Raw genomic sequence first — 22,252 nt, forward strand, 5'->3', positions numbered from 1 at the left:
ATCCCCTTGATCTTGTTTTTTTTCTGGTGGATGTTCCTGTTTCTGTCTCAGGGAGGGCAGAGCACAGTTCCACTGGTCTACCTCTTTCTCAGCCTCCCTGATGCTCCTTAACCTGTCCGCTTCCTCCCAAAGCTCTGCCACCAAGCTGAGCAGATCATCCATTTGGTCGCACCTCACACAGCTGTTCTCGCCACTGCCACCAGGCACTAGTGAAAGGCTCCGGCATGCCCTGCAGCCCGGGTGGCCGCATCCTTTCCCTGGAGCTCCGCCTGGGTTGCCACCTCCGTCCCGGCGAGTGCGGAGGACACAGCCTTCCGCCGGGCGGACACCACAGCCACGCTCCTCCCGGCAGGGCGACGACCGCCCACGGCAGCGACCTCCTGAGGGGGCAGCGTGACGACGCCCTGTCCCGCGAGAGCGGCCGCGCCCCGCCCTGTGCCCGCCCCGCCCGCTCGCGCTCCCCAGGCTGCCTCCTATTGGTGTGGGGGTGGCCGCGGTTGCTCCGGCAACGCCCAGGGTGCGTCAGCGTCTCGCGAGAGCTGGCGGCTGCGGGGCGTGTCTCCCCAGCCGAGGAGAGCCCCTGTGCGGCGGGACCCGCCGCGCCCCTGCGGGCCGGCCCGGCCCCGGAGCAGCTCGCCTCGGCGAGTAGGTATGCCTTGTACCTCCTTCAGAAATGACCACTTTCCAGGTGTAATGTCAGTAATTGCTTTGATGGCAAAGTCCCTCCTGGTAGAAGAACATGATGCTAACAACTTTTTCAGTGAAATTTTTTGTTTAAATTTACTGGAGAGAAAAAAAAAATCCTTAAATTATTTCCTTGTTTTTTTCCTTAATATTAATTCTTTCCACTGTAATTTTTTCTCTACCAAATATCAGTCTGAAGAGACTTGAAAAATACTTATCAAAGTAAGAGTATTAAGTCCCAGGAACTGTTAGGTACGATGCTCTGTGGTTATGTGTTACAGCATACCTATGTGCGAAGGGTAACACAGCAAAGCTAGACAGTAGACCAGGTTAACTGCTGGACTGATCCATGAAGCAACTGGATAATGCCAGATTAGAGATCTAGGACCTACTCTGTTCCTCTTGAAGGGTAATGGTGACATTTTCCTGATAGTGCAAGTGGCTTTTCTGATTGCTGCACTTGACTGCAGAAATGAAGGGATGACTCTGAACTATCTAAAGGTTAATTAAAAGAAGACAGAAGAATCAAATAAAGGCCAGATTTTCCCTCCTTGTTCATGTAAAAGCCCACTGAAGGACATTTGAATTTTAAGTCTGTAGGACTGAGCAGTGAAGGTGGTGTTAAAACAGAGAGCTCTGAGCTGATTTTGGTTGTGGTCTTAAATCTTTTTGCTTCACTTGATGGCTGCTGTTTATATGTGATTGTTAGCTAGGTTCTAACAGCTGGGTATAATCTAAGACCACAAAGACTCAAAATTATTGAATCAGAACTGTTATAGGTGGTGGTTCCATAAAAGGAGGACACTGGCCAAGAATGCAGCTGATATACCAGAATCGTCGGGCTCATTTTACGTTATAAACAAGTTTGACAGGGTTTAAGACATGCACATCTCTTCTGTTGCCTGTGCTTCACTTCAGTTTTCTGACCAGAACCATTTTTTTGATTAAGCAAGCATATTATATGTTGGTGATATTTTCTGATATCAGCTACTACGGGTGTTACAGCTATACAATGGGACTGTGTGATGCTTTTGTCTCCTGGCTCCAGTGGTAGGAAAGGATCTGTGGTGAACTCTGACAGCTCACTCGGTCTGGATCATCTTGGTCATAGCTCTGGGGTGCATGACACAAGCTGCACTTTCCCCACTGTCTAGGTGTAAGCAGTCGTGGTCATGACCTATGAGGTTTACCTGACCTGCAGGTGTGTAAAGATCGTGACCACAGTGTTTTTAGGATTCTGCAATACAGAGATCTTGATGTAAGGGCCATAAAGGCCTTGTGAAACAAGACACTTTTTGTATAAACAATGCATGCCTTGCTAACGACTGTGCCCTTGAAGAAAAACTAAAAGACTGATAAAAGGGGAACATCTGCCCTAGAAGGTGCTGAAGACTGGGGGAGTGCCGAAGAAACACGAAGTCAGGAAAAAAAACTGCAGTAACTAGGGGAAAGGTAAAGGCGGCAGGGGGAGATCGCGACCACCGACTCAATACAAGACTGAAAAGATTTGCCCCCAACGCCTGCAAAGAGTTTGCATGCTAATTTACATAGAACTAGCTAATGATAAAAGAAGTAGTAATTACGAACCAATAAACATAAATTTGGGCAGGTTTTTACTAACCACGTAACAAGATAAATATGCGGTAGTTCTTTAGTATAGCGTGCTAGCTCTGTGGAATAACCACCTAGCACCAGTCTCGGCGCAGACATGGAATAAAATACCTCTGCCTTGTGTGTATATTGGCGTCTCGCACGCTGGGTAAATGACCCCACGCTTGTGGGATAACAGTCTGGGTTTCTGATAATTTCTTTATGACAAGTTACTACAGAACTACTATTAGTAAAAACATATATATGTGTGTATATATACAATGTGCATGCTACAAGTCACTACAAAATTACCACTAGGAAATATGCCTATAGAAAAAGTAAAGCAAGTGTATGTATATTACAAGTTATTACAGAATTCCAACTACAGAAGCAAGTATATAGTTATTAACCTTTACTTGTGTGCACCTATAAATATATTATGTGAGGTGTTACCAGCAAAACACCAAACTGCTCCCAGGAGCAGAGCTCACTGACGACAGAAAAGTCTCACTTGAAGATGACCTGCATCATGGAGGCTGGAGTCAGGCAGCCGTCCCCGGGCAGGGTCTGGTCTGTCTGGGAGATCTTGTGCAGAAAGGCTCCTTTTGCATAGGTAGTGAGTTACTTGTTATACCTTTTTGGTGTAGATAGGTAAGTGGGTATAGGACATCAGTTCCCGGAATAGTTGTTGCTGACTCCTGTTTTCCTGGGAGGCAAGTTCTTTGTCACAGTTTTTGTCCTGCACCCTTCAAAGTTTCTTTGTCCTGCCAACTACTCCCCAACAAGGAGGTTTAGAGTGAGCTTATCAGGGATGTTCTTCTCTGTCAGTATGTTTACCGGGTCGCTTTTGTGGCAGCTCTGTCACTAGGCATAGATCATGACAATGTTAATAACAAGAGATGCTTGCAGAACTTCTGAAAACCCCAAGATCTATGGAGAAGACATAAAATGCTCAAAAAAGGTACTTCTCAAACTTCCTTTGATTTTTTTCTTTTGTAAGGAACTCTTCATGAAGTAAACAACCACTTCAGCTATTTTGTCTCTCTCAACCTTGACTCCCTCCTCTTCTGTCCGAGGGGATTAAAAACAAGCCAAGTAGTTTGACTGCAATGTTATAAATTGTACATTTTGTTCATTTTCATAGGTATGGTTTTTATGGTTCACTGGTTTAAAAGTTTATGGCTCAGTTCACAAACTTTGAGAACATAAAATTGATTGTTCCTTAATGTACTAAGGAGCTTATGATTTGGGACCTCTGGGATTAGCATCTGCTATCTAGAATTTTATATATTTAATGTTTTCATAGTTAATGCATTTCAGCCAATCCCTATAATCCATTTCAGAGGCAGCAATACATCTTATTTGCTTAGTATAAAAATCCTATTGATATTAGAGAGCTACAAAGTGGTGTTTGAGCCTGTTACACTTTTGTAGTAAATCTGCCAACCTGGATGTATAACCTACCCATCAACTTGTTGCTGCTTGTGTGCAAACATTGGGAAGACTTGTTTTCCAATAGCTACATAATGACAGTAACAAGCAACCAACAAGTCAAGATCATAAATAAGCTACATTGTTATTTAATTAGTCATGTTCAGTGGTTGGTGAATTTTGCATGTGATAGTAGCAGGCAAAATTAAACCATCCTTCAGAATCCTTTGCCTAGAATCTATGGGCCAGTCCTCATTCCTCTGTAGTCTGAATTTAGTAGAAGACAATTGAGCAAATATGACTTGTAATTTTGTGGTAACTATAAATTTTTCAAAACACCAAAATGATTTAGGTGACCAACTGTTGAAGCTGATGGAAGCACAGAAGTATAAGGTATCCTCCCATGAAACTTAAGCTGTGGAATTGTTTTGGTTTAGGGTTTAAGAAGCTTCTGAAAATAGTTCTTGGCAAGATGGAGAAGCTGTAATATTGAGCTCCACGTGAGACACGCTGCCATACTAGGTGTATGGGAAACTTAGTGGAAGGGAAAATAATGAATGCCGTACTGTTACACCAGAATGGAAAATATATGGAAAGATAAAATAGGCCACGCTGGTAGTAAAGTAACATTTTGTGTTAAAGCATAGTGTAGCAAAATTAGCAAGCAGATAGCATAGAATCAGTATGGACTTAAATTCTAAACCTAGACAGGTTTTTAAAACAATGAACCATCTATTACTGCCAAGCTAACCAGGATGTTTATGCTAAACTTGATGTGTTGAGAGGGCTCAGTCAAACCTGTTATCTTCTGGGTAACTTATTTTTGCTAGTTAATTATTTTCCTAAATAATTTACCTTTTTATTTGGCAGAAATCAGTGTAACAACGGGGCCTTTTATTTTAGGTTACAATGGAAAAAAAACTATGCTTGTCTTCAAGTGCAGCCACTATTACTTGTTACAAGGTCATTGATGGTTCAATATATTCAAGAACTTCAAATCTCATGGCAGTATTGCCTGGTTTTTTTAAGCATGCTTTAGACTGTGTCCTCTGGTCAAAGCCTAGGAATAGCAGTGATGAGCAGCAGGTGTGGAAATGCAGGTTGAGAACCAGGACATGCCTTGTGTTCTCTCCTTGTTTCCAGTGGTTGTAATTTGGTGATACTTAATGCTGCTGAGAAAAATAGCTGCACTCATTTGCTGTCACTGCCTCCTGATACTGGGAATGTAACTAAGTTCGTGCTAGAGTTGTTCCTCTCCTTTTCCTTGTTTTTTGGGTCTTTGTTTTGTGGGCTTTTTGATGAAGAGCTTTTTCTGCTCAGTTTTTTAGTGGATATATGCTTTAAGAGATCTCAGATCAGTCTTTCCAGTTATAACCAGCTTTATTAGTATCATAGCCCAGTGATTTGCTATATGGCTCAGCTGTAAGAGTTATTAAAACTTTTCCAAGATAGGCATCCTTGCACAGAGAGCCAGCCAAGCCCAGAACCTGTGTTCCTGTAAGCAGACTGTTAAGCAAGAGGTGACCTACTGAGGGATTTCAGTCAGCTTCTGTGATTGATGGAAGGGGTAAAGTGCTGTCACATTAAATAAGGACCAGAAACTTCATGAAGGGAGAATTCAGTTGTCTCTCTGTAGTCATTTGACCACTGCAGCTGATCAGCTGGGGGAACCTCAGAAGGAATTTCAGAGATTCCCAAAGGAAGTCAGAGGTGGCTTGAATAGCATTGTCTTTGACAATGGTAGTTTTCAAAATGACCTGTAACACCTGTAGAAAGCCTTTGTTTTGTACTAGTAAAGTGCATGTCTGGTTTAGAGTTTGAAAAGCCTTTGTTTCAACTATAACATAACACTGAGCAGGATGATGATTTGCTCTTAAAGTGCTTAGTTTCCAAGTAAGCTAGAATAAATGGTCAGAAGCTTTCAGTTAAATTTCCAATTAAAAGTTTCAGGGCACTTGTTGCGATGATGGGTGTTTTGTGGTTTGACAATGCTTTGTCCAGTATTATTGGGAAACACCTCAAGTAAACTGTGAAGTGGGTAGATGATATTTGAACTCTGAGAAAAGTGTGGGGTTTTTTGCCAGTGGTGAATCTGTAGAGCTGGCAGCAAAGGCAACTGGGTAACAGCCTCTCAGCTCTGTGAGGGTAGTGGGAGGAGGATCTGCATTACAGGAGCACTCTTGGAAATTCAGAGCTAAGGCCATGATTTGAAACACAAAAATACATGAGTTAAAACAGCGTATGGGGCCAAAACAGCAGTCCAAGTGCCCATCAGGGCACATCCATGATGAGCATTCAGGGCAAACGTGTTTGATGCTGGAAGTTTTGCTTCACCGATACTCTTTACCAATACTATAATCCAAGCAAATGTTAATGTGTATACTGAAAAGACAAGAAGATTCCCCGGGAGTGTTCCTGTACTAACTTTATTAACCAATCCTGTAATGTTTTCTGATCTTTTTCTGCTAAAGAGCAGAGTGCTGAATAAATATCTGGAGAATCAATAAATCTGGTCAGTATGTACTTATTTGGAGTCCATGATTAAGTAAACCTTGGTAATTCAGTACTTGGTGTGTTGTTGTTTTTCCTGAAACAAACAAACAAACAAAAAACTCCTCTGCTTTTCCTGGGGAATGTTATTGGTAGCAAAATCATTAGGGCTTCCATGTCAGTTCTGAGCCAAGTTCTGAATATCCCTGAATGCTAGGGGGTAAATTTCTAAACTACATCATTACAGAAGAACAGTATGGAGAATACAATTTTTTTAATACAAAGTGCTTGGGGAGTTTACCCCTGAGTATTCAAATTAGTCATTAATCAAAAAAGCAATTTGTTGGGCATTTGAAAATCATTACCAGTTTAAAGGACTTAGATTCTATTTTAAGGATTTCAGCGGGCAAAAAAAACTTCAGCTATCACTAGAGAATATCCAATCTACACAGCAATTTAAACGCTGTATCTCCAACAACCATATGTGGCTTAATTTTCAGAGCTTTTTGTAACCTATCTTATTTATTCATAGCAGGGAAAAATAACCTTCAGTAGAACAAGTATGTTTGTGTTGGACCTGGCATTTTTAAAGCCAGGTTGCAGAGTTCCTCATAGGACAGGTTGGCATGAAGCATCTTGCCATGCAGAATTCCAATGGCAGCTTCAAGCTGGGTTCATGTACACTTGCATAGAGGCTCTGTGGAGAAAACTAAGTGGCATTGGTGGTAGGACAAAGGCTATAGTAATTTTCAGAATGTTATTACTTGCTCTCTTATGTGACAGTAATACTACGAGCTTGGTCCAGTGTAACTTTACAGGAGCATTTCAATTTGGTATTTAATAATCCTACTCTCAGAAAACTGGCAATTAATGAGCAGCTGTGAAATTTGCCATTCTTTGGTACAGATGGGTAAGTTCTGGAGTGCCTTGCCTTTGGGAAAATCCTTCACTGAGGTGCTTTAGGAAAAGGTTTAGAATTCGCATGGAGAATTAGCACTAGAGGCATGGAGCTGCAGATACCCAGATAGCGAGGAGGAGGTGGCAGTTATAGTAACTTAGGATTCAGAATTTCTGTACCTTTTAGTCTTAGTCTTTAAAAAATGCCTGTATGTAGATATATTGTTTTACTAACCCATACAGATTTTGTTATTTGGGTACATTTTCTTAGAAAGGATTATTTGCACTTGCTATATAAAAATGTGTTTCAAAATGAAATGGAAGTCATTAGTCATATAAAACACCTTCCTGTTTTCTCTTGTCTATAGCGAAAAACCCTCCTTCCTAGGAGAGCTTTTCTTTTCTTTGATGTAAGGCAATAAAATGCATTTCATGTTTTTTTTTAAAAAAAAAAAATATATATATTCTGTACTCAGTTCCTGATGGAATTTTGGTGAAGGTACTTTACTATTGCATGCATGATATTTCTCCATTGGGTCATATATATATTGCATGTATATTTCGGGTGGCTTCTGTTTTGTTTCTGTGAGGGCAGACAACCATTCCTGAGAGTTATGAGGTGAACAAAAAGAATGCTTTAGCCTTCTCAGAAAATGCCTTGGTTTACCCTTAATTAAGGTCCACTAAGTTGGAGTTTGGGCCAGTCAGTAAAAAGAATGTATAGATGCATCTGCATTTCTACAGATGTTGCACAGATCAGATGCAAATTAGGAAATTTGATAGGTAAAAGATCAGGCAGGTAAAATGTGTGATCTACTTGTAGAAGCATAATAAATGTGATTCAAATACTCTATACCTTTGCCTTACTAGATTTAGATGGAGTTTACTTTCAGGTGGATGGGAAATTTAGTAGGCAAATATATGGCATAAACCTATTTACTGTGAAGGAGTAGCAAATGGTTAATGCAAGGCCATACCCATACTGTTGCTAACTATTCACAGATTTAACATTTCTTCCATTTTACAGTAATTCTCATCTGAGAAGAATTTGTGTATGGATTCAGGGAAGAAACTACAACCTATCTTTCTTTATCTGCTGTATGGAAAGTGCTGGAGTTACCCCATGTGAATAGCCAGCTAAGTCCCAATTAACCTGTCAGAGCTGGGGTGGAAGGAAAAGGCTTCAGGACACGATGCAGGAGTTGGCTATGACCTTTTTGACTCTTAATCATAATTACTATTGTAGAGGTGTAGATGCACTCCTATCTCTGTACTAATCCTGTGGCTGCCTGACTGAGCTTCTTGCCTGTCCTAGTGGAGGGCTGATCAAAATTGTTACCCTTTTAACTGTATAACTCCGAAGTCTGTTCTTTGCCTACTGATCTGTAGAATAGCTTGGGCCCTCCATTGTTTGGAAAACATAGGAAAAAAAATTGGAAATGTGTGTCCCTGGAATAAAATCTCAAATTTAGTTAGGGGACAGAAAAAACAAAACAAAAAAACCCCCAGCCTCTTCCTTCTCTTACTAACTTGCACAAAACTGATAGGAGGAAGGTAGATTTCATTAAGGTCTTTGGAAATGTTCATTTCTACCTTGTCTGTCTTTGATATAGATGGAAAAATCTCAAAACTGTTTCAGATGGTGTCTGTGGGATTTGTAGATCAGAAGCTTTTACATAAGTAATGAAAATATTACCCAATGTTATGGACAAAAATATAGACAATCCTGAAAAGTTTGTCTTTGTCATCTCGCTCTGCTGAAAGTCCTTTTATTTTTCCTTCTAATTTCTCTGTGAAAATTCAATGGGAGAAGTGTATTGTCTGCTGGGAAACACTAATTAAAATAATTAAAAATAGAGGAAATGCTTAAACAACTCCTTCTGAATACAAACCTGACTGAAGTAAACATGAAAATGATTATTAATTTTAGCATCCATTATGGCCTTTGTAGGAAAGCCTGTGATGGCACAACATATACCTCAGTTGCACAGTGTCTCTTTTAAAATGTGCCTCTAAAACATGCAGCATGGTATAATGAAAGCAAAGGGTAGAGTTGACCCATGCATCCATACAGTAAGAGACTCCAGTGGCACATAAGATGCAATACCGCCCAGTTCCTTATCAGATAAATTACTACCAGGTCCACAGTGGCTTCATCCACCCTCATTGCTTTCTGAAAGGAGAATAAATATTCAGCTGAGAAACCTTGATAAATGCAGCTGTGCCTCAAGGTCTCTAAAACTCTTCATCACTTCTAGTTTTCCAGAGCTTGCTGATTTCCAAAGCTTAATCCAAATTATCAGTGTGAAGGAAAACAAACGTAGTGAAGGAAGAGGCAATAGATCTTTACAGGCAAAAAGTGTGGTTAGTGAAAAAGTTAAAAACTTTATTCAGGAGCATAATGCTTTTGCTCTGTAATAAGAAAAAAAACCTTTTCAGGCAATTAAAGTTTTGTGTTGGAGTTGGGGGAAACTTGAGGAAACCTTTGGTTTTGTGCCTACCATGTTTAAAGAAATTGGTAAACAAAGTCAGTGCATAGCTAGCTAAGGGGATCAGTACAAGCCAAGTTAGGAAACTGAGATTAAACACAGTTAAGAAGGGATCTGCAAAGTTCCTGTAAGTGCTCAAACATCCAACGGGAATTTTACTGTGGCATGTAATTTTGGCAATTATACTGTGGTTGTGCTCAGATCTCGTAATATTCCAATACACATGCCTCTGCACTGTAAAAGGAGAGATAACAGAGAATTGCAGGGAAGAAGTAAGTAGTAATTCTACCCAGAAACATTTTGCATTCTCATTGCATTTGGATCTTCAGTTCTTTAAATGCTTATTTCAATTAGTATAGTAATGTCTTGCTGGTCATCCAGCAACAGATCCAAATATTTTTAATTGGATCTAATGGCACCAGTTTTGCCAACGCTTTGGACGTGATTATTAGTTTTACTTCTTGGCTCTATTGCCAGGTCTGCCTTTGAGGTGCATGGTCTCCCTGATCCAAATAAACGTCTGCTGTCCAAATAAATGCAACTTTGTGTGGCTCTATGTAGAAGTATTAAAGATCTGCAGGACATCCTTTAATAGATCATCAGTAGGACTGATGTGCAATGACTTCAGAAGAAATCAGCTCTCTTCAGAGAAAGAAACAAAACAGTTATATGAAATATTTTTTGTCTTTTTTACAGAATTTAAAAATAAACTTTCTTGACCATCATGCATGAATGCCTGATCTCCTTATACTGGTTCTGACATTTGGAGGAAAGCTGTACTGCTGCTCCTACCTATTGTATTTGACATGCTATATGTTTAGAATACATAGTTAAGAATTCTTTGGTGAAAAAGTTTCAAAAGTTATATAGACATGTATATATGTGAATAAGAGCGGATTCTATGACTCCAGGGGCAGTAGAGGAGGTCTCATAGTAAGTTCCTTACTCAGCATTTAGAATTGACTAAGCAAGATTTGGAAAAGTTGTCCTTTTTTGAATGGTAGTAAAAATGAAGCAGAGATGCACACTAAATGTAATATTTGCTTTTCAATGATTAAAATAATATATTGAAGATACTTTAATTTGAAGAAGAAAGGAAATGCCAGTATCTGAAAAGCTGAATTCTAGACCTTTTGGGAGAGGGCTGGAGTTTAGAAAGAATGCTATCTAAAATGATGATAGTTAAATAAGTTACTGAAGAAAGTCTAGGGGGTTTAATAAAATTCCTGTGTCATAACTTCTGAATTATTCGATTACTTTAGACTCAGTCCACCAATATCAAATCAGTTCTTTTGACTTAAGGTTGAAATCTCTTAAAAGCTTCATAAATCATAATAGAACTTGCCTCACTTTTCCAGATGAGACTTAGAGAAAAGTAAAAAGCTCTTAATCAGCTAAAATCAGAAAAAAATATCGTGTATGTATTTAAATAAGGCCAGGGAAAAGTGGGCAGTGGGATTATTTTACCATTATAGAAAAGTTTTAAGACTGTACACTTTTCCTGTTCAAATTGATTTCCAAGAACAGTGTCTTAAAACAACACTGGGCTCTGGAAATGCAGAATTCTCCAGTAATTTAACAAGTTTTGAGGGAATGCCTAAATTCCAGCATGAAGCTGATGTGAATTTCATTTGGATTGGTGACTTTGTTTTTTGTAGAACTTGTTCAGGTATGAGAGCTCCTAAATAGGATGCATCTTTGCTGAAATTACAACAAAATGGACATATAGTGGGGAATGAGTTGGAAAAGGATTTATTTCTATGACCTACTAAATTAGCGTACTACTTTTTAGTAGTGTCTGACTGCAAGCGCAACTGCTTGAAATCAGAATGCCCCGTGTTCCTCGTGGGTTCCCTCACCCTGTCCTGCCTTGGAGAGTGTGGGAAACTTTCTGCAGCCCTACAGATGAACGAGGCAACCTGAGAGCTGAATCCCACACCATCAGTAGATAGTAGAAAATAATGATATTCCCATTCTGTTCCATCTGTCTCTGGATTCACAGGCAAAGCTTTTTCCATATGCTGCTCTACTGATTCAGATATAAGTGAATATGTGGATGCAGTTGTGGAATCTGGGAGAGATATGATCGAGTTTATAAATTAGACCGATTGCAGAGCTGGTAGATTTTGTGCTTTTTGAACTACATCGTTGTGGCAGGAGACTGGACTTAATAGTTGGGAAAGGCTTGTTAAAAACTGTGCACTGATGTGTGATGAGATATTCAGAAGCCAGAGCTTTATAACCTAGTAAGGAAACGAACTAGAGTGTATACAACTGTGATATTTGAGATGCTATTCTGTCTCTTATGAAAGAGTAACGAGTTTTAAGATGTGACTGAAAGGCAGTGTATACAGAGAAAGTAGGTAATTTGATTTGTTTGCAAAGTAAAAAGAAAGTTTAGTCTCTGCTGTACATGCACTGAAAAATTAAATTTATTCATAGGATAACTCCAAAAAAGTGTCATGATACCAGGGGTGAACTGACTTGTATAACCTGAATTCACAGTCAAAATGTGCTGCTTCATTTCTGGTGGCTCTTTCTATCCCTAGTGGAACTGTTTTTCTAGTTGCTGTTTGTTTCAGAAGATAACAGATACTGCAGAGGAGTGCTCTATTAAATGCTACTTTCAGGAAGCACTGAGTAGCTTTAATTAGCCTCAAAAGGCAGCCATAACTCTGTGCCAAAACCCTAACATTTTCAGGGGTAAAAGCACGTTGAAAGAGTTGGGTTTTTTCTTACCTTTATGTTCCCATCAGTAAAGCTGGATTTTACTCTTAGTGCAAATGTTCATGAAAGGTGTATATAACTAACACATTGAAATTCTGGCTTCAGAATTGTTTGAATGTGTTGGACACAGCAGTAGTTTTTAGAAACTGCCTAACTGGCTTTTCTTGAGCTTTGTCCACACATCAGATAAAACAAGTCATCAAACTTTCTAGAAACGTTATTTCCTTTTCTTGTATCATGTGATCTGAACATAATAGAAGATTATTTTAAAAGTCTGATAGTATTCATTCCAAGGCTAGTAGATTTTAGACTGGCTTTTAAACATTCAAGAGCTAATATTTCAACTGCAGGAATATAAATTTTTAAGGTTTTCAGAAATGACCAGTATATATAAAACCCCCTCAGTCTAGGGGCAAGAAGAAAGATAATTTTTAAATTCTTAATTAATATTGCTTTTCTTAATAGAATAAACAGAAGAAGCTGGGGCCATCTAATTCAAGTGTCAAAAGAAAAATATCTTTATTTGCTTGCTTTATATGGTTCCTGTACATTTCAGGATTTGATCTCACACGGAGTTGGTGAGAAAGGAGCATGGGGAATCTCTGGCGAGTCCATGTATGATTTGAACTTCAGGGTGATGTTATACCCATGACAGAGAATAACAGTGGTTTTGTTGAAGAGTGCAGAAAATTAGTTATAGTGTCTATCATGTTTAATTTTTTAACATGTTGATACTACAAGTTGCTCGGCAGTTGCTATAAGATACTGACTTCTGTGGGAGGTGGTCAGCAGAGCTTTTAGGTAAAGCTGCAATCAGAACCCATTATTCTCCCAACAGGTGCCAGTTAAAGCTCAATTAAACTTTCAGGAGGAGAGGTTACTCAGTTCAAAGATCGAATTTTGGATCAAAGCACACGCACACAAAGAGGAAGAATTGAGAGAATGTGTAGGCATTTAGAACAGACAAAAGTCTGGTCTTTGACTCAAAACTGGGATGCTGGATGTGTAGATTTCAGTATCCAGTGTCTAACAGGTGACTGTTAGAGGCACATGCATTTCTGTGCTGGATCTTTATCAATGGAAGAAGAGAAAATTTTAAAGGTCATCACTTCTTTTTGGGGACAAAATAGAACAGCTGAAATATTGTAATATTTTGCAAGATTTAAAAAAAACAAAAAGAAAAGAAAAAAAGAAATCCCCATTCAGCAGCGTACAGTAATTTGTAAGCCTGAACCCATATACAGTAGAGACAGAACCAGGTTCTCAAAACCTGAAACTTGTAAGTATTTCACATACAAGAAGGTATCTGTAATCCAGTTTTCTAACGCTTACCTGAGTTGTCTCACTATTTGACTCACTTAAGCAGGTGAGATTTAGACCAAAGTCTTCCACTGTTCTCAGACTTACTGCTTAGCACACCTAAGTGCCCTAAACAGATTTCCTCAGTGTTTATGTCCCTATTACACGTGCAGTAAAGGAGGGGTGAGGTGGGCAAAGCTGATTTCAGAACCTAGTTTGGTGCATAACTTCCTGATGGAGGAAAATAAACTGTAAAGCTACACTGGAGCAGTGTCATGATATATGGACATGTGCCACCTGACTTTTCCTCTGTTGGAAATTTCCTTTGGTTAATTGCCTGTGGTTTGTTGGTACAATGGAAGTGTCCACCTGACTGTATGCTGTTCTGTCCTGCTCAGTGTGGTTCCAGTGCTGTATAAAGCAGTTTCACTGCAAATAATAGAGTATCCTTTTTTACATTGGGAGAGAGCTCTCACCTCAGACCTTGCTTCTTGCCGTGATGGACTTGGAAGCAGGTGTCTGGAGCTGCAGCGCTGAGAGCTGTCACAGACAGTCAGTGGAGACCTGAACTTCTTGCCACTGAGAAGCAGGGTGTGTAAAGCTACGAAGCTGCCTGACAAAATTAGTTCTGTGATGGCTCCCAGTGGCACAGTTAAATTAGGACATTGCAGTTCCTTGAGAGTCAAATAACTTTTAAAAGCAAATCCCATATGTGGTCTTGCAAAAAAAGGGAATGGTGAAGGGAAAGGTTTGTCTTGCTTCTCCACATTTTTAAATGAAAGCTGCAGTGTAAAATGATGCATAGGGTTTATGCCTATTTGCACAAACACATGCATATTTATGTCACACATTTCTCTGAAGTGTACCTGAGGCAAAATGAACACTGAAATCTAATTCTTCCTTTTGCATTAATGTCTAAACTCTGTCTTCCTCTTCTTGACTTTCTCTTTATCTGCATCTTAAATGCATACAGGATCCAAAGAAAGCATCGGGATATTTTTACTGTAATAACAGCTTTGAGCATGAATACTGCACTGGTCTCTATGAAGCTGCGTTACATGAACATTGTTATTGTTGATCAGATTTTGAAGCACTTACTCCATTTTTACATAGTCCTTCTTCAGGTTAAACATCCTTTTTATTAAACATTACTATTTACATGTCTGTAACTGTATGAAAAAGAATAAATAGTTCATGATCTGACCTATAAATAAATATTTATTCTTGGTAAGATACTAAGCCATTGTGTGACTTGGGGAAGAATAACTCTGCCTCCCTGTATTTCCTGACAGCTGTGAAACAATTCTACTTCAAAAGTCACAGGATATGAATTTCAAAATAACTTACAAGCTGGGAACAGAGCTTTAATGTTTTTAAAACTTTAGCAGGGAACTAAGCAAGAAAGAAGCTGGAAATGATTCTAGGAAGTGTCAGGAGAATAGTAATTTTCATTTGTACAGGACTTTAAAATTTTGATGTTCTTCTTTTAGAAAAGTTGGAATGAACACCTTCGTTCTCTTGGAACAAAATGGAGAAGGAAAATAACCCCAACACTCCTTAGAGACCCACACATCAAGTCTGGCACTGGTTTTGGCAGCAGAGCCAAAATGCGTATGTCAGGAGTGTGAAAGGATCCTTTCAGAGATTACAGGGAAGAGTTTTCCATACTTGAGCTGTTACTGCAGCCCAGATGACAAGTCACGAGGAGAAATCAGTCCATTGCTTTGAAACTAGTTCCTGGGTAGAAGAATCAGCTCTACCCAGTTTATATGAATTGGCTTTAGAAGTTATAGCAAATGTTTGCTTTTGTTTAGTCCTATGGGTAACCTCCCCTTCCCTATTAAACGTGACTTTTTACATAGCTTTGACCATGTGCCATAAGGCCCAGGAGGAGGACAGCGCGCTTGGCAAAGCATGTTATGAACATTAGGAATATATCATGTGGGACTGTAAGGAATTGAGGAACCCAGTCTTGCCCTGGTATTTATCTGTGCTCCTTGGAAAGCTGACAAAAGATGTAAGGTACAGGCAAGATAGTTTTGCTGGTTAAAAAGAATGAGTCAGTGGAACTGTAAACCATTAGCCAGATGCTAACCCAAGGTAGAATAATGAAACGGCTACTCTGTGACTCCGTTAAGTAAGAATTAGAAGCGAAAAATATAATTAAGCTTGTCAGTATGGAACTTAGACAAATCTGCTTTTGTTTTGTTTTCAGCCGAGTTCGAGGTCGGGCTGATAAAGACAGCTGTATCAATATTAGATGCTTTGATTTCTCTGAGGCATTTAATTTAGTACCACATAACATTTCAATTTAAAAACACTGCATTATGTAGCCTTAACAGGCTACACAGCAGATGGATTAGAAACTGGCTCACTGACAGGTATCAAAATGAAGTTGCTAATGGGAAGAGATCAATGAGAAATGCCATTTTTGCGATGGTCTCCTGGGGGCCAGGGCTACTTTATATTTTTATCATTGATCCAGACATTGATGTAAAATCCTTACTGGTGAAATTTTCAGATGACTTAAAGGTCTGTGAGGTAGCAAATAACAGAGACAAGTAATTAGAGAAATCTGAATCACGCCATGCGATGTTCAGACGTTGCAAGGGTTAATGCTGCAGTAGTGCGGGGGTGCCACAATACTACTGTGATTGCAAATGCATGTGACAACCAAACACTTTGACAGTAGGCTCATGCCCAACCTGCTGTGGAGTTGTTTAACTCTGCTACATGTCCCTCTCTTCTCCAGCAATTCTCCCTTCCCTCCCCAGCAAAATCTAGTCTGAAGCTCCTCCATCTAAGGAATATGTGGGTCATGGGAAGGAAGAAGGTGAAAGACGATGTTCTGCTGCAGCAGTTCCTATAAATAGTCAAGCAAAAGATGGGCTCCTCATACCAGACAGTGAAGTTCTCCAGGGCAAATTAAGTCAGATCAGCTGGAGAAAAAGAGATTTATTTTTTTTTTTCCCCCTCTTACCTCTGAAAAGTCGGTGCCCCCTTTTCTCAGAGCTGCTTGGTAACAACCTGCTGGAATGTGCTGTATGCTGCTATTTGCATTTTTTACATGAATACCAAACTTATGTTAGAATTGGATAAAGGTTGCTGTTGGAAGGAACTTTATAATCCAACCTCCTGCTCAAGACAGGGCAACTTGGAAATTAGGTCTGGTTGCTCAGAGCCTTGCCCAGTTGAGCTTTAAAAATTTCAAAGGTCGGGATCTTGCCATCTCCTCTGAGCAACCTGTTCTAGTGTTTGGACCACTCCAGGGAAGATTTTTTTTTTCCCTTGTGCCCAAAGAGAATTTTCCATTTTGTCTTGCAGCTCTTGCCTTTTGTACTTTCACTGCACATATACGAGAAGAGTGTGAACTGTTTGAGCTATATATCAGCTATAGTTGATCTAAATACCTCAGGGTAGTTCCTTGTTAGGATTTTGGACACTTTTAGAAGTGTACAGTTAAGTCCATAGGTGTTTAGTGCTAAATGCATTAAGAATTTAGAAAGGGAAAACAGTTTCTAGAAATATATTTATAGCCACTAAAAATTATACTTCAGTGAATTTATAATTTGTAGTCCTTCTAAATGGACTCAGAAGGAAGAAAATAATATTTCTAAGTTTTCCTCTGTCGTCTTGTTACTATTTTTTTATCTATGCAACAATAAATGCCATAGTCCTAGGGTGTGCTGATGTTTTCCATAGTGTGTGAGGTTTATTTTGTAGATATTTACTCAAGGCACAGTTCTGCATGATTGGTTAGGTGTCTTGTGTAATTTTTTGTTTGTTTTCTTGTGTCAGCAACAGGATATTGCCCTAGCTGGATAGGTGCTCTAGGTGTTATAGCCATTAATTTGAATGGAACCCTGGCGTGTGTATGTATATTTTTATAAATGCTTGAATATATTGATATTTGTTATCATACTTCAACATCTACATTTCTAATTCTGATGGCTTCTGATAGCACTATTGGTACTTCTCACTGATTTGACTTATATCTACAATAAATACTAAACCCTAAACTACTTTTTGCCCTTATCTACATTCATGCTCTCTACAATCTTCATAATGTGCATAGAGGCAGCTCTTCTCACTCCCTGCCCCCAAGAAGAAGTCATTTCTTCAGCTCATCTAGCTGTTTTTCCCCTCCAAACCCCAGTTAAAGATCTTTCTATGCCTGAGTAGTTCTGAACCAGCTATAAAATGCATTGGGCAGGAAGCAAACTTATGCTTCTCAGCCTTTCATCAGTTTTAATACAGAAATGTGGTATTTCATATGTAAGAAAACATCTAAGAAAAATTGGAAATGTAAAAAGGTATGGAAATGGATAATTTGATCCTGAAAACAAGTGTCACAGTTGCCATCCTAGTGTTTACTTAATTTTGAAATTGCCATTGGTATTATGAGAATGGGATTTTTCAGAAAGGAGAAACTGGGAAATTGTAGTATGAAATGTTGAATCAAGTCAGAGACAAAACTACTTTGCTAGAGTTTGTTCTGTGCATAACATGAAATTCCATTTCAGGCAAACCATATTATTAGACTTAGTTTTTTCCCACTTCAAATTTGTGCCTGAAACTGTTCCCATTCTTTAGTTTAAACAGTGTTTTTTCTACAGTTAAATCTAGCTTGATCATAATTTTGACAATACAGTTAGAAATGAAATTGTTTAGTATGAAAGGAAGCTACTGAATAGTTATCCTTCCACTTTTAACTATGTAAATGCATGCATATATGTAACTATATATAGTTGAACCCCAGAGAAAGCAACATAAATCTCTAGAAACCTCCAGACTTTGAATTTAGAGTTTTTAAATACAAAAAGCTGAAGTGTGTTTGAGTGAAACAGTATTTTGGCCAGTTGTGTATGCAACTTGTATTTTACTCAGCCTTGAAAGAGTACAGCAATAAAAGTGCTTAAGTAGCACTTAGGAATATGGCACTGTGGAAAGGAAGATTATCAGTTTTATTTTATTCCTTGTGAGTCCCTTCCAACTCAGGATATTCTGACTCTATGATTTTTCCATTTTCTTGTTGTTAATTCAGGGGTTATGACAAAGAACCCATCACAATCAGTGAAATCTTAGCTTGATTCATACTTTCTAATTTCATATTATGCTTCATTTTTTGATCCAAATTTTGGAATTAGGCCCTGAAAGTTGTAGTTAGCAAGTATGTAGGTGGCTAAGGCATGGAATAAAGCCAGAGCTTGCTTTTACTCTGGCAACTGTACTAAGGACAGAAATGGTACAAATCCTAATAGTAATAATAAATGTTAATCAGAACTGGTTTTCAAAGGCAAATACAGTTTTAGATATTTGTTTAGCTGAAAAATCCTTCTAGTGAAAAATAAGGACTTGTCAAGAAACCAAACACCCTTTGCTTAGATATTTTGATTTTGTGCTTAAAATGGACACATATTTGTGGAAAAAATCCTCAAGGTATTTGATGGGGGACTATTGACTTTCTGCAATCTTCCACATTCTCTGCCAATTCGAATGGACTGTAAGTTCTCCACCCAGGCTATGTTTTTGGTTAGGCTGACCAAAAGGTGTTTGGGTGAACATGCTCCTCCGGCCAGGGAGCTGTGCCCAAGGGCGAATGGGAGAAAATGGGAGAGTCAAATGCTACAGTTGCTGGGAGTCGTTAGGATACCATATCTGCTTTTAAAATAAATACATTAGCTGAATTAGACTTTGACTTGGAGGATGAAATTTTTTATAAAGCCAGCCCTCTCTTTCTATTAAGTCTAGTTAGTAGGCCTTGAAGTGGGAATGTAATGTGGCCATTTAGGAGCTGTTTGTATTGCTTCAATTTCTGTTGGACTTAAGACTTTTAGTTAGCTACTCGTTAATAAGCAAAGCACTTTGGTTTAATACCTATGATTTTAAATTGTGAGTACTTGGACATACAGATACATCATTTTTACACATAGCTTTTAAATTATTTTACTGCAGTTTTGACATATCTCATTCTAGCTGACACTTTTTTCATCACCTTTCATTTGTCTTACTCAGAATTTCATTTGTGGGGAGAATTTTTATTGGGTAGATGAAGTATATTTAAAATTTGACCTAATTTGCCATGTGTTAATTTGTTATTCACACTTTAAATCTTGCTCTAAACTGATAAAATGATTTGTTTTCCACATGGGAAAGGATTTTAGGCAGTTGAAACACATTCTTTGTTAGTAGAGAGTTGTTTTGGCTTTCTTTTTAATGCTGTAGGATTTCTAGTCAGATTATTAGTTGTCTCTGGGTGAGGAAAAGACTGTATTTGAATGGCTGCTCCTTTTAATCCAAATAATCCTGGTCTCTAAAGAGATTAACATAAACACATATAGTTGCTTCCTTTTGCCTATGCTTTTGTGGTTTGGTTGGTTAGACTGTATGCCATCTCTGATTTATAAAGAGCAAACCAGAAAACAAACTAAAACTCTGAAAAAGCAATGGCTAATTAAAACAATAACTGTTGACTGAGAAAGCAACACAGACTGGGTCAGAAATAGATTATTTATTGTTCACAACACAGACTGGGTCACAAATGGATTATTGTTCACATAAGAGATAAGCCAAGTTTCTATTTGCAAGACTATGCAAGTTGTTGTATCGACGTTCTTGCACAGCCCCAGTGAAATTCTAAGCTGGGTAATTTGCTTGAGGAACAAATTTCATGTGAAATAACCATGCATTATAACTATCGATGAGAGCTGCTCATTTGTGAGATATAGCAAAGAGATATCATCTTGTAATTGGTTGTGCTTATGCTGCTAAAACATGAAATTCATCTAATCTGTTTTGTGGCCTCAGTAAACACTGATGGAAGAAAATAGTCAAAGGGGATGGTTATTAAAATTTCTTTTAAAAGGGGATGGTTATTAAAATGTCTTTTAAAACAGTAAATATTGCCCTTACTGATGAAGAGCCTTGCATATAAATGTTATAGTTAATTTACATCCCTCTTTTGTTCTAAGTGCTCAGCTTCTTAATTTGGCCTCTCCTAGACAAAGAAACTTTTTCTTGTGCACGCAACTGATCTCAGTACTAATGTAGCTCAAATGATGACACTTTTTTCTTGTGAGATGCTAATTTGTTACCTAATGTGTCATTAAGGAAGTTTCAACACTTATGTAAAATTAATTCTTTAAGAGCTGCTACAGTGGTGTGCATATATAATGTCATATCTCTGTACACATATTACCACTGCCTTCAAATAACTGGCACTGTTTTCTGCCACTCTTAATACCTCAAGCAGTACATTGCTTTGAAAGTAGCTCTCAAGTGCTTCACCACATCAGTAAGGGTCTTACAATCTTGACTGGCAAATTCTGCCTGTGGTCCTGCTTCAACTCTTGTTGATTCTTTGCCAATTGTTTATTTAAGGTACCACAAATATTGTAGGGTTCGGGCCAGGATAAAATACAAATGCATATGGGATATATGAACTTAAAGGAATTAAATAACTTCAGCTATTTGACCCTTAATAACTTTCAAAGAAAGCAGCAAAAATTTTGGACTATGTACGCCCAGTATAATGGTGGGCTAAGGCATGAAATATAACTTGAGCATGATATTTTTTTTATTAGAGTTTTCCCTGAAACAAGTCAGATTCTGAACAAGTTCATAGATTGTCTTAGCTTGAAACATACTTTGTGAAAAGTTGCGTTTGGAAGACTTTGTCCACTGCTAAAAAAATACTGAGGTAACTGGAACATGTATCTAAATCTCTTAATATTTTACCTAGCTCTCCATTAGACAAAACAAAACCCCAATCCAAATCAGAATGCACTGAGGATTCAAGCCAAAGTCAGTCCTTGAATAGACTGAATAGTTTGCTGAAGAAGAGAGTTTCTAAGTATGAGGTATTGACCATAAGATGTCTTCTCATTTACTTAAAACAACCAGAAAAATCCGTTCCTAGAAATGGAATGCTCTGGTGCTCTATTGTTATTACTCCTCGATAGTTACCTTTAAGGTATCTTGGGTTTCAAATTAAATGTCAAAAGTCATTTGGCATTGAAAATGTGTCTCTGCCTGATGCAGAAAGCAAATAACTCTGTATGGCATATTTTCCATTTGCAATTCCTGTAACAGTGCTAGGAATGGTAATGTATCACAATTGCTTTTCTGGCAAAAATCAAACAACAAAATGCATTCTGTTTTTGATAATAATACTTAAATTCTTATATACAGTATTATTTTGCTAAATAGTTTGGAAAACTTGAAGTAAAAGACTGCATAAATATTTGATTACTTGTTAGAATACTCTTGAAATCTGGGCAGCTCACTCTGCAGCACCTTGATGAGATGCTGGGAAGTTGAGATTTCCTAGGGTCATTAAGATAAATAGTAAATTCTCTTGCATACCCCTGAATCCCAAGGTATACTCCATGTGAGTGAAACACTAGGGAGCCCATACAGTATAAAATACCAGTTACTGTCCTCTATACTCTGAGCTAAGCTCCCTATTCCAATTTGGCTTTGTACTTTTCATATTTTTATATATAGTGCCAAAAGGGCAGTGATTTGTAGGAAGGAAGTGCTGATAAACCCTTAGAGTCCCGTCATCACATGGATTCTCACTTTCAGACTTTAGCAAGGTTACAGAGAAGTGGAAGAACACATCACAAGAAAGATGGGAACTGGCC

The 22,252-nt window shown here is 38.5% G+C and overlaps 1 long non-coding RNA gene across 6 annotated transcripts in view; it reads left to right on the top strand.

The window, feature by feature from the left end:
- Positions 1 to 541: 541 nt before the first annotated feature.
- The window catches only part of LOC140651841 (uncharacterized), a 174,885-nt gene continuing 153,174 nt past the window's right edge, over positions 542 to 22,252 (top strand). For 4 of the 6 annotated variants that reach the window (XR_012042548.1, XR_012042549.1, XR_012042550.1 and 1 more), the window contains exon 1: positions 542 to 649. This is a non-coding gene — a long non-coding RNA (uncharacterized lncRNA). The remainder of the gene's footprint in view (positions 650 to 22,252) is intronic. The other 2 variants (XR_012042553.1, XR_012042551.1) reach the window with 2 other exon arrangements.

Source organism: Ciconia boyciana, chromosome 5 (assembly GCF_034638445.1).
Source record: "Ciconia boyciana chromosome 5, ASM3463844v1, whole genome shotgun sequence".
In the NCBI taxonomy this organism is placed as follows: Eukaryota; Metazoa; Chordata; class Aves; order Ciconiiformes; family Ciconiidae; genus Ciconia; species Ciconia boyciana.